The sequence below is a fragment of the Caretta caretta genome, chromosome 25, assembly GCF_965140235.1.
Source record: "Caretta caretta isolate rCarCar2 chromosome 25, rCarCar1.hap1, whole genome shotgun sequence".
In the NCBI taxonomy this organism is placed as follows: Eukaryota; Metazoa; Chordata; order Testudines; family Cheloniidae; genus Caretta; species Caretta caretta.
Window position 1 is genome coordinate 14,873,970 of NC_134230.1, and position 13,433 is coordinate 14,887,402.

At 46.9% G+C, this 13,433-nt stretch overlaps 1 protein-coding gene across 1 annotated transcript in view; it reads left to right on the forward strand.

The window, feature by feature from the left end:
- The first annotated feature begins 9,205 nt into the window (after positions 1-9,205).
- The window catches only part of ARID3A (AT-rich interaction domain 3A), a 100,317-nt gene continuing 96,089 nt past the window's right edge, over positions 9,206-13,433 (forward strand). Inside the window, exon 1 of the mRNA XM_048830574.2 lies at positions 9,206-9,445. The gene's annotated coding sequence lies outside the window, so the exon portion shown is untranslated. The remainder of the gene's footprint in view (positions 9,446-13,433) is intronic.

Genomic DNA, 13,433 nt, shown 5'->3' on the forward strand with positions numbered 1-13,433 from the left:
GCTAGCAATAGTGAAGCCTGTAAACTCTACCCTTGACAATGGAACAAGTGAGCCCAGCTGTGACAGCACCTGGGGACGGGGGTCTCCCTTTCTGAATATCTAACCTGCAAGGCAAAGCCATTTGAAACTTCACCTGCCCTGTCTTCGTCCCCTGCCAATGCATCAATCAGTTTTAAGCAGTGCGTGGTGCTCTCAGGCTGGAGGGAGGGTCTCTGAGTGTTCCAGGCAGAAAGGGAATAAGAGGCAGTGGAGGGAAATGAATGAACTGAAATGTTCGTGCCTGCTCTGGCTTTTGTGTGAAGAGAAACGGAAAATGGGGCAAACATTACATTGGCTTTCCAAGTGCTGGGATGGGAGAGCGCTTAGAGGAAAGAATGACTGGGGACAAGGGAGTTTCTAATTCATCCTACAGCTTTGGCACAGCGTGGCATCAAAGCGTTTGTATCCAGCCAGTGACTCCCAGGCCCCTGTGCTGTAACCACCGCACAATCGTCCCTACTAGAGCTGGGCATAGCCTCCAGTAGAAATCCCGATTCCCAGTCCTCTGCTCTAACCACTAGACTCTACTCCCCCCAGGAACAGAACCCAGGTGTTCTAACTCAGTCCTTTGCTCTAACCTCACTCCACTCTCAGAGCTGGGAAAGAACCCAGGAGTCTGGACTCCCCCCCTCTGCCCCCCCCCCCGGCTCTAGCCATTAGAAAGCTTGTCCTCGGCAGGTTAAAAATCTGTAACATTACTGTTTAGACGGAGAAAAACCTTGGCTCTGGCAAGACCACAAACCACCAGCTCCCTTTACCTCCGCCTGCTCTTCCAAGGTGTAATTTTTGCAAGAAAAAAAAGATAATTTATAAATGTATTTCTTGGAAGATGCTTGGCCTCCTTGCTGAGCCTCATGCTGCACCTGAACCTTGCATAGAGATCTGTGCATCTGAGCTCCCCAGTGCCTTGTGTTTCAGGCCCGATGGCATCCCAGTTCTGTGAGATGCATGCACAACTCACCTGCCTCCAGCAGGCCTCTGTGGTCATTGCTTCTCGCGCCACTAGATGGAGAAATGGCCCCACCAGAATGAAAGCCAGGCACAGGGAGGACAAGCTATTGCTGAAATAATAATGCATTCACTTGCAATCACAGACCCCGACCGTGCCCCATTAAAGGCAATGGGAGCTGTAGGGCCAAGCCCATCTAGTACTTTTCAGCTACCATGTGATAAAGCCAGAAGAAGCATTATTTATTCTCTGGTTTAAAGAGGGGGAAACTGAGGCACAGAGGCAGACGTGAGTTGCTCCAGGTCGCATGGTGAGTCAGGCTGGGAACGGAACCCAGGACTCCTGACTCCCGTTCTGAAGACCTTTTTCCCAGAGGGTTGAAGGTGCCTGCTCCTATTCCACAGGGGTGCACCAGGGGGATGTGGGGAGTCTCAGGCTGCAGACCGGAGCAGGCAGCAACGGAAGATCAGATCTGGGTTAGAGGCCCCTAGGGGTAGGGAACTATGGGGCTGAAGCAGGATTAAGTATACCTAGCCCAGCCCTGCCGGGTGTTTGTCATGTACTGCTTCATCCTAGATCCGGCAGATGCTTCCTTTTAAGGGGCAGCCAGCATGTGCGCGCGTGCGCTCGGGTCCGTCCCCATGTGAATTCAGCTTGCTTTTACCTTCGAAAGGTTCCTTCATAGATGCGCAGAAGCCTTGGAAAGGTGGGTTTTCCCAAGTGCTCAGCACCCAGAATTGGGAGCCGCTGAGTGCTCTGGAGCATCTTATCCAAACAAACACTTTTACTACATTGCTGGCCTGTGCAGGCTATTGGAAAGGACCAGCCACCCCTGCTCCCAGGTGAATCCTGTTCTTGTATCCAGGATCCTTTGGGGGCCATGCCCCCACTGTGAGATTCATAACATGCTTCCGACCTTAGCTGGTGGGATTGGAAGGACCCAGGAGCAGATCTTTCTATTTGCCCATGCTCAGATCTCATGGTGGGGAGGAGAAGCTGGTTCTGACATGAAATCAGACAGGTTTGCCCTATAAACCCCCTTCTGCAAGGCATATGTTTTGGGCACAACCTATATTATAATGAATATGGGAGCTGATAACCCTGGCTCCTCCTGCTCCTTTATTTGCCCAGAAGCCCTTTCCAGTAGCCACTCCCCTCACTAGCCTTGCTTGTAATTCTACCCTCCCCCAGAGACCCTAAGGGCTACTATCCTGCCTAGCAGGCAGGATATAGTTACAGCCACTCTGGTTTGTTTACTACAAGCCTTGATCCGCTTTAGGGAGCGTCCCCAAAGTGAAACATTTTCTTTCCACTTCCTTCGAATGCAGGTGATTATTTTCCTTACACTGGCTCCCTGTGGGCCTTTAACCTGCATGCCCAGCTGGGACTGGTGCAATTCAGTTCCCCTACACAGGCCAGTGGCCAAGAGAGGCTGAGTTAAAGAGCAGTGGCTATTTGGCCTCCAGGTGCCTAACTCAACAGGATCCAAAAATGGAGATTGCTTTGACAGCAGCACACAGGCTGGTGCAGTGGACGCCCACTTAGCTTCTGCACCATTCAGCCCAGTGGCTGTTTGCACTCACTTTGCTGCCTGGAGAATCAGACCCAAGATGTCTCACTGCCCGGTGTGCTTCGCATGAGGGAAAGACCTCAAGTTCCAAACCAGTTTGGGGCGGGGGCTAGACAAACAGGTTGGTTGACTTCAGTGTGCCTGCTCCCATAAGGAAAGCAAGCAGGGCTCTCCCTGCTTCTGAATCAAACAGTTTTGTCCAGCCAGCAGGGACAAGGGTTGTGTAGCTGAGCTGATAAATTAGAGGAGACACTTCCAAATATGACAGTTACTATGGAAACACCCTAATGTAGAGTAAATTTCATCCCTAGACCCCACAGCACTTTACCAAGATAAGTATCATGAGCCCCAATTGGGGAAACTGAGGCACAGAGCAAGGAAGCCTTTGCTGGAACTAGAAGTCTCCTGACTGCCAATCCAGTATCCTAGTCATCAGACTACACTGTGGTATTAATCTTTTATTAAGAAACCCTCCTGACACTAGTAAGTAATTTCGAGACACTTTCCCATCTAAAGCATTCTCCAGGCAGGGAGTGCTTCCTATTACCTCTCTATTCAGCGCCTAACACAGTGCGGACCTGATCTCTGTTGCGGCCTCTGCAGTAAAACAGTTTGTTCTGCATCCGTACAGCACCTAACACAATGGGGAGATGGTGAATGCCAGGGCTGCTGGGCGCTCCGGCAATACAAATAATAAAGGACAATAATGTAATATTGAAACAGGTTCTTTTAAAATGCTGATCTGGCCTTATCTCAATAACCACCTACCAAATACAGGTCCCGCCGGCTTCCGCAGCTAGACAAGCCGAGTGATCACCCAGCCAGAGAGATCCTGAATTTCAAACACATTGCTGTGTCCTCTCCCCCAGCTCAGCACGCCTTTGTTTGATTTTGTTTTTGTTTTTTTTTCCATGCGAGTTCTGAACTAGGGTCATGAGGAACGCTGCACTTGAGGAGAGGCTCACCCCACCGCACGGAGATAAGATGTTTCCAGGGTGTCACATTCCACATTGCGAAGGTCTGCTCTGTCCGACATAGGGTGCACCTACGTTAGGAACAAAGGCATGGCGGGGGTTAAACCACATGGGAGCTGATACAGGGAAACTACGTGGTAAAATCCCAGTGTGGACAAGGCAGTTGTAGCATTGACATGCATTAACAGTTAAACACTAAGCTAGTGTTTATCTTGAGCTGTTAACGCATGTTAAAACTGCTCTTGGCTTGTCCATACTGGGTCTTCACTGCAAAAAAACAGGTGGGATTTTACGTCTAGCTAGTTCTCTCTCTGTAAAATCCTAGTGGAGACGAGGCACAGGTAGTTTCTACCTCGATGTAGATAGTCAAGGTCGATCCATCGCGTACCTGGGGCTGACTTGGACCGACTATATCAAGGTGAAAACTATGGAGCCTTGTCTCTAATGGGATCGGAGCTATCTCACTGAAAAGACACACCTGGTTTTGGTCATGGTAGCAGACACATGGGAAAACACCTTTTTTCCTGGTGAAGACAAAGCCAGTAACTGAACCAGGGAACTGCCCCAGCTGGGCCCGAGGGTGTCATCTTTGAACTGCTCTGCCAATCCAGATGCTGGGGGTGGACAATAAAATGTTTGCCAATAGCCATTTGCATTTCTGTGGCACTTTTCTTCTGAGGAGCTCAGTGCGATTTGCAGAATAGTGCTTTAACCTTTGCATGTAGGCCCTTGTAGAGGGTGTTATCCCCAGAAATGCTGAGGCCCAGATGTGAAGAGATAGGGGCCTAAATACCTTGGAGGATCTGGGCCAGAGACATCAGCTGACTTGCCCAATGTCATGTAGCAAAGACAAGAAAATAAGATCATGATAGGTATACCAGGAATTAATTTGGATCTAGAACTCCTGATTCCCAATCCCTGTCCCCTTCCCCCCAACCCCCAGCTTTAACTACTAGACCATACTCCCTCCCATATCTGAGAATTGAACCCAGGAGTCCTGACTCCTCCTTGTCTCCTTTAGCCACTACATAACATTCCCTGCATCGTTATTATTTATTTTTATTAGCAAAGCGCCTAGGAGCCTTAGTTATGGACCAAGACTCGGTTGCCCTAGGCTCTGCCCCAAGGAGCTTACATCTAACTATAAGACAAGAGACAACAGAGGGATACAGACAGGCAGGAGAGTACAACAAAATGAGACACAATTGTGATATTTTTCTGCCTTACAAAGTTAACCTTACTTGAAAATCAGGATTTTGTTTTGTGCCTTCCATCCTTGTGTTGCTCACCACAGCAGTAACCAGAAGGAAAGGGTGTGTGATGTAGTGATCCTAAATCACACCCATAATGATGCATTCTATGATAAGGGTAATCATCAAATGTCATGCTTCAGGGCATAAGCAGTTTGCCTGCAGGGGTCAGGAAGGAATTTGCCCCACCCACATCCAGCATTGCACAATTGTCCAGGTCACCGCACGTATGTCTCTCTCTACAGCAGTAGATACTGGCCACTGGCAGAGAGAATTCCAGACTTGTGGGACCAATGTTATCTGACCAACTTCACCTTTCAGCCATTGGATCTAGACAAAGGCATAACAAGATCCTCCCCCCTTCTTCTGATGCAGCTGGTAACTTGGAGCAGCTTAGAGCAGTTAGCTGCCTCTCAGCTCACATTTAGGACTCAGGTGACGGTTCCTAGGATCATTGGGTCTGAGCAACCCATTGCATCACAGGAAATGTTCCATCTTCTCACCACGCCCTCTTCAAGAAGCTAAGGGAATGACAGGGTGAGCTCTGAACGGTCGTAATAAAGTTCTGACCTAAGACATTTCAGTGCAAATGCCCAGGGTGCTTTTTTCTCTCCCAGTTTCAGTGCGTATGGAGGGCAGGTCATCCTGAACAGCAGCTATGCAGATGATTAGCTGCATCTGGATCTTCATCCGCAGGATCTCCCAACCCATCGTTTCTCCCCTTTAGCCTCCTGATGCAACTTAAATCCCCTACAATTGGGACCAGAAGGTCTTTCGCTCTCTCTGCTGGGCCCCCAAGGCCTCTGGTTTTGTGCATCGTGTGTCCTGCATCATCATCTGTGCAGCAGGGCCTGGCACGAAAGTTTGCAGGAGAGGCAGTATGGTCAGAACATTGGACTGGGAGCCAGGAATTTGATTCCTAGCTCAGCTTCTCCTTCCGTCTGTGGCTTTGGGCGAGTCACTTAGGCCCAACTTTACAAAAGTGGTCTCTAGGTTGGGGTCCACAACTTGACACAACCTGGGCTGATTTTTGAGGTGAGTTTTTGGGTGCCCAGCACCTCTTAAAATCAGGCCCACCATGTCTCAGGTTGGGTGCCTAAAATTAGTGTCCCCTTCTGGAACTTTTGGCCTTACCTTCTGTGTGCCTTAATTTGCTCATCTGTAAAAATTGTGGCGGGGGGGGGGGGAAGATACTTGACTGTATTGCAATGTATCTATGAGGACTGATTGGTGTTTTAGTGAGCTTTGGGCATATTAAGTGCTAATTATTAAGACATGCTGGATTCTTTCCTAGTTTAGGTAATGTACTTTTCTTTACCTGTGCACTAGTAAGTTTGTTTTTATTGTCAACAATGAAACAAAATGCAAGGTTAAATAATTATTCTTAATGCACTGTTATGATTGAGAAAGACCTAGCATTCTCGTGGCAGCTGTAACTGAGACAAGCACATACTACAGTTAACATCACAAGCCATAATATAAGACAATAATCCCTAACTCTCATATAGCACTCTTCACCTCTAGATCTCAAAGCACTTGACAGGTCAGATTTTCTAAATGGGGAAACTGAGGCACAGAGCAGGAAAGTGACCTGCCTAGCAGGTCACCGGCACAACCCAGACTGCATGCAGGTCTCCTGAGTCCCAGTCCGATGCCCTGAAGAACGCAGGAGTCCTGACTCCCATTCCATAGCGCTAACCATAAGACCGGGCTGACTCATTTGTATGTGCCCTGTGACAATGAAGTGTGCTTAACTTTACACAAAAGTGTCAAGTGAAGCATACAGTTCAGTTTGCCGATCAAGGCAGCTGTACGCCCTAACTTTTTGAATTTCTTGATTTTTTTTGTATAATTAAAATTGCAACCACTGGGTTGTGTTAACAGAGACTTGTGTCCCTAACAAAAGCATCTATTTGAACCTTTCTGGGTTGATCTTCATAGCCTTCTTGACCTTCTATTAAACTGCTGCATTGCAATTTTATAGCAGGAAATAACTTGTTTATAAAAATAAAATTCAAGTCCCCTGGTATTGACTTGGTTGTTTGAAATACACTAATTTCCTGCATGAAATTAAATAGTTGCAAGGATAACATCCGCAAGGGAATCCAAACAACAATACAGACTCTGAGGACGCTGTGATCTTCTAGTGATTGAGGTTGCAGCTGGGAAATAAATTGGATTTAGTATTTGTTTAGTGCCAGCAATGTGCATGGCACTGTACAAAATGCAACAGTGCTGCTGTGAAAGTTTCTCTTCAATGAACATGCTTAAATCAGTGTTGTCAACTCTCAGGAAACCCGAGAGCTGGCTGGTTAATATGTGTTAGGGGTCAAGGTAACTGACCAGCTAACACGTGTTAAAACTACAGCTGCCTTGTCCACAGTAGGATTTTACCATGTGTCAGCCGATGTGTTAAAAACACATTTCTCTTTCTAGTGAACACAAGGCAGAAATGTTGAGTGACCCCGCGGCAGACTCTTCGTGCCTGATTCTCACTTGTGCTGAGCACCTTCCATTTGCACTGAATTCAGCTGGACTAGTGAGTTCTGAGCACTTCTGAAAACTGGGGGTACCAGAGTGTCAGATTCATGATAGTCTGTTATGTCTGAAGTTAGACACCCCAAATCAGTGGGCACACCTGTGAGCTTTTGGCTGTAAACGTTCTGTGCCTCAGTTTCCCTCCCTGTGAAACGAAGACAGCGAGACCGACCTTTGTAAAGTGCTTTGAGATCCATAAAGGAAACATGCTGTGTATTTATAGGTTTCAGAGTAGCAGCCGTGTTAGTCTGTATTCGCAAAAAGAAAAGGAGGACTCGTGGCACCTTTAGAGACTAACCAATTTATTTGCGCATAAGCTTTCCTGAGCTACAGATGAAGTGAGCTGTAGCTCACGAAAGCTTATGCGCAAATAAATTGGTTAGTCTCTAAGGTGCCACGAGTCCTCCTTTTCTTTTTGTGCTGTGTATTGTAATTTTCTTATAAAAATGACACCTTTTTATACCCTCCCCACTGCTCCCTGTGTGTCTTCTAGTCACAGCTGCTGATTTGACTTCCCAGAGTAGTCTTTACTCCTGTTTGCGGGCTCAAAGACCAAATCAAAGAGAGGCTGTAGCTCAAACAGAAATTACAGGCTTGATGCAGGACTCGCGCGGAAAGTCATCTGGCCTGCGTTGTACAGGAGATCAAGGGAAACATTATGATCCTCTGGTCTGACCTCCTGTAAATGTTAAGATTTATTCAGTTTTTCCCTGACTGAAATATCCCTCTGAATATCTTCAAGGGAGCTGAAAATTTCAAGGAAAGTAAAAAATAAAATCCAGGACACATACTATTTAGAGAACGATCAGTCCAGAGCTAGACTAAAATAAAATTAAATAAAATTTTAAAAAGAGTTAGGGGCTGATTCTGCAAAGATTTAAGCACAGGTGGGTAATGGGAGTAGCCCCAGTTGCAGTAAATGGAACTTCTCCTGCGAGTAAAGTTATTACACACGTGCTTTGAGTGTTTGCAAAAAAAAACCCCCAAAAAGTCAAATGGAGAGTGCCCCTTTAAATTCTACCTTCCGGGCTCTTTTGAGACGCTTCCTAATGTGCAACACCACCAACCTAAAGGCAGTTACGCTTCAGCCTTTTTTTCTTTTCTTTTTTTTAAATTTAAAGGAGCCACGTCTATATATACGTTTGTGCCCATGGACAGCACATCCAACCCCATGGGCAGAGAATAGAAACCGGTATTTATCTTCTAAACAAATGCAGAGTCAGGAGTCTAGGGGATGATTTCTGATGCTTTGGGGGTATAATCTTTATGGGAAACTTCAAATTATAACAAAACAACTCAAAAAGCAGACTCTCAGCTGCAGATCTCAAAGCCCTTTGTATCTTTCCCACCCCATTTTCCAGATGGGGGAACTGAGGCACAGACCTGCGTGGGTTTGAACCCCTTTCAGAGCTTTAAAATCCTAATTCTGCAAACGTTTTAGGCAAGCAACTAATATTCATGGACACAGCCCCTCCTCCCCATCAGCTTTTAAAAGGGCTTGAGTGTGTGGTTGCAGGATGGAGCCCTCAATTTTAAATTTTGCAAATAGGTAATTAAAAAAAACCTACAGATCAACAGTTTACACCAAAATTACACCAGCCACTTAGAACAAGGATTGTGCCTGCAAAGATAATAAGTACCAAAAAAAACAAAACAAAACAGGTAATGGGGTGGCCACGAGGCTCAAAAACAGCTTCTGGGATTTTTAATCTCCAATTATCACTGAATAATCTGGGCAGCCCCTACCCTCTGCGCGTTTTCGGGAGCCGCTGGGGAAATGGGAGATGGTCCCTAGCTGGGCAGCCCACTCCTATGGCAGGTCTCTGATTCAGAGGTTAGGAATTTGCATCTGATTGCTATTTGTCACCCAATGATTTGTCTATCCAGCCATGAGCACGCCTTAGGCAGAAGGGGGAGGGGAAGGGGCCAGGGCTTGCATTGCCTGAAATGAGAAATTTACCAATCAGGCCAGATAGGGGTGCATTAAAACAAACCCAATTAAAAGAGAGATACCGAAAAAAGAAAAAGAAACCAGGATCGGCCAGGTTCCTGGGCAGCAAGGTGGGCCAGCTGCCCGGGGACGCTCGCGCTGCCATGGAGCTCCCCAGCGGAGCGGCTGCCTTGGGTGAGCGAAGCTCTTTCCTTCTCCTCCTTCTCCCCTTTAAAGTGGGTTCAAAGCCATAGGCCACCCCGCTGGCTGAAATCTAAGTCGCTGGGAGGAGGCGCAGGTTTGCGAGGGGCTTTTATTTTTGCATTAGGGAAAAATTTAAAAAAAAAAGGGGGGGCGGAGTGGGGGTCCCCTCTAAACAAAGTTGCCGCATGAATGGGGGGAGGGGGATTTCCTACAGCTGAGCGCTGGATGCCACTTTTATCGACTTCCCCAGTGTCGAGGCTTTATTAGCACGATCACCCGACAACGCGCCCCCCCCTTTTTTTTTTGCGCCCCCTTTAAATTCTGTACAACTTCCAAAGAAACGTAGCCGGTTGGGGCTGGAATGCAAAGATCCCTTTTTGTGCTTCTGGGAGGAAATCCTCTTGGCAAATAAGAGATCGGACCCCCTTTTTGCGGGGGGGGGGAGGAAAGGGCCTTCTCCCCCACCCGTGGGGGGGAAGCAAAGACTCTGGTGTGGTGCAGTGAAAGGCCGTGCAGCCTTTCCCCGGGGGAGAGGGGCCACGCGCCCCGGGAGGGTTAAATGCGAACTCTCCGCCTGTTTTATTTTTAAAGGGCTTGTCTCTGGCTTTGCAAAAGGCTCCATTTTTTTTTCTCGCACCAGCAAGAGTTGGACACTGACCTTCCCGTGCAGGGCAAAGCATTTCAAACCCCAAACCCGCCCCCCAGCTAGAAAGGCCCTGGATAGTTCCAGGCACTCACCGGCGATTCCCCATTCAAATCCTGAGTTTTGCTGGGGCTGATTCCCCCCCCCCCCCCCCGCCGTGTATGAGATTTTTAGAGGAACCCTCTTCACGTAGCAGGTTAAAGAAAGAACCCAGTAAAACCATGTCGATTGTGTGATTTCCCCCCCCCCCCCCCCCGCACCCGGTTGCTTACATGGTTGGGGATCAGGGTCTATTGATTCTACAGGGCTGACTTGCAAATAAAATCCATATTTGGGGAGGGAGGGGTGGATATGAATGCTGCTGCTAGAAATTCTCTAAGGAAGCCCTTGGAATTGCCTTTAGATTTTTTCTTTCTTCTTTTTTTTTTTTTTGATATACAAAACTCTTAGTGTCTTTTTGTTTGCCTTGTTTCTTGCCACGTCTGAACTTAACCTTTGTTACTTCTGGCTTTTTAAATGTAACCCCCTTCTCCGATTGCTTGTGTGTGTGTGTCTGTCCTGCCTCCACGCCATTTCCAGTTGTGTCAATTGTTGCATGTGTTTTTTTCAAGCCGAGTGACTGAAGTTTGATTTCCACCCACCCTCCAAAATAGAAAAGCTTGGGACAGCTTGACTTGCATGAAAATGGGGGTGGTAAGAGAGCGTATTTAACCTGTCACGTAACAACTTTTTCCCCCTTCCCCATAATCTCCATTTAGGCCAGGTGTCTGCCCCAAAAAATAACAAATTCTGTGCTTGTTAGAATCTAAATGACTTATTACTGTTTGATCGTTATTACAGTAGTACCGAAAGACCTACTGTGCTAGGAGCTGTGTGTAAATGGACAAGACGGTATTGGAGGGGAAGCTGAGACTTGTCTGAGGTCAGGCAGCAGCAGGTCTGTGGCAGATCTGGGAACAGAAGGCAGGTTTCTGCAGTCTCTGGTATCTCCAGTGCTAGCCTGCATTGCCTGTCAGTTTACCTCACTAAGATCCACCTTAGTAAAACAATGGGGTCAATATCACAATTCAAAAAGAAATGTGGGAATTTAGTGTTCACGAAACTGAAGAACAAGTCGCACTGTCTGGGGCCGAGCATGGAATAAGCACGGCTCGCGTTCCACACGTGTCCCACCCCGCAACTGCAAAATCTTTTGCTTCCCAGCTTTATAGTCACCCTCCCACAGCATCTCAGCCCTGTCCTGGATCTCGACTTGTCCTCTGCAAACTCAAAACCTTTGCTGGAGGTTGCTTCTTGAGAGGCAGAGGTCTGACACCGGAAAGCGATTGTGTGTCAGGATTGCAGAGTTGTTACTGTGCCGCTTCGTGGCTAATATTAGTCCGTCCCGTTAATGAGACCACAAACTTCTAATCAGGGCAGCTGGTGGGAAATATTAAATGGAATTTATTGACAGGCACATTCTCTTTAAGATTTGTTTGCTTATTTTGGCTCTGCCTAGCAAAACGGGGCCCTGATTTCCAATTAAGGCCCTTGGTTATTACTGTAATATAAATAATTTACTGACCTGGAGGCTCTAGGAATTCAAATTACCATGGTGTTTTCCTTCTTTTCCTGTCCTCGACTGTAGCTTCCAGTTGCTGGGTGCAGTTAGAACAGCTGCTTCCATCTGCTCCAGAGGTGGCTGCCCTACACTGATGGATGTCATGATATGTTCTGTATTTTAGTTTGTAAAGTGGCTTGGGGCCCTGGGGGACAAAAGGTGCTATTTAAAAAGTTGCTGTGATCTAGCAGAAATAGTTTATATTTAAAGTTACACCAGTATCCTTGTTTCATATTCCTAATGTCTGTGGTTTGGCTGCTGTTACAGCCTGCAGCGATTTTTCTTTCACCAAAAGCTGAGTAGGTGCACTTTTCCCCGGAACTCAGATTATTTTAACTACAGGCTAATGTTGTAAGCAGCTTGTTTAGAATATGTTCTGGCAGATTTCCACCCCCCCCCCTTTGTATCTTCAATAGCAACAAAGCTTCAGAATTCAAAAGGATACTTTCCAACCTTTTGTAATTGTGTGTGTGTCATGAATAAACTGATGGTCCGTGTATCCTTCAGAACTTGGAATGAAAGTGAATGGCAGTAACTCTTAGAGCCCTGCCCTAGCCACTAAACTGCATTCATTTGCTGTGTGATCCTAGGGAAGTCACTTCTCTCTGGGCCTCAATTTCTGTATCTGTGAAATGGGGATCATATCCATTCAAGAAGGTGGGGTTACAATTAAAGTAATTGTAAATTAAAGCCTAATTAAAGTAGGCCCTGTGGCCTGGGACCGTCTTTCCTTCTGCATTTCCATTTGTTCCATGGTTTCTGGTCTATGACTGTGCCTCTGAGGCACCACGGCAATACAAATATTCTTTAATTGTTCTAATTGTATTTTTTGGGGGATCCCAGGGCTACTTCCCCACTGCCTCGTGTAGCTGGTGCATGGGTGGGTAGAATTCTGACACCATCAGGATGGTAGTATTCTGGACTGGTGCCAATGATGACAACAGACACAGGACAAACACCACACTCCCTTGTTTGGTGTGAGGGTGTGTGTGTGTGTTCTTAAATTGTGAGTCTTGTGGTATTGGCTGTTTCTCTTAGAACTTCAGCTCCGAGACTATGTGCAAATCTCAGATTTATTTATTTATTTTTAATTGTTTCTAGCCCTCATGGTGTAAATTCCATGATTTTTTGCGGGGCCTGACTCTCAAGCTTTTGGACACTTGGGGCTAGCGACACCGCATCGGTACAGGCAAGACCAAAAGCCACTTCCTAACACTCCCCAACGCGATCAATGTGGGTTATCGATGGAGTTCCCTGTTCTCTCCTGCAGCTAGCTCAACTGTGCCATAGCAACAAACAAATTCTGGAAGGGAGGAAATGGCTTCTCTTGCTTTAATGTGTGGGAAGACCAAAAGGGGAGGGGAACGGACACAGTGGGCAAAAAATACATTTAAAAACCAAAATGCAAAGCAGCCTGCCTGTGCTAAAGGAGGATCTGCAGCGTCTCTTTGAAACCGGACAGTTCTGTACCCTCCTGTCCCATTTTCCCTATGTCCTGATGCAGGGTGTCTGGCTTTTCTAATTTCTTTTTTTTCCTCACCTGATTTAATTTTTAAACCGTGGCAGTAGTACTTGTGAGAAACACTCCCCTTCTCCCCACCCCCCAGCGTTGTTGATCTTCTGATTGTTCCTTAAATGGATTCAAAGTAAACTGAAACCAGTTGTCCACTCCAGGTCATTACACCATGTCTGTGCATGCGCTTTGTGGCGAGGCAGCGTGACACAACAGAGCTGTC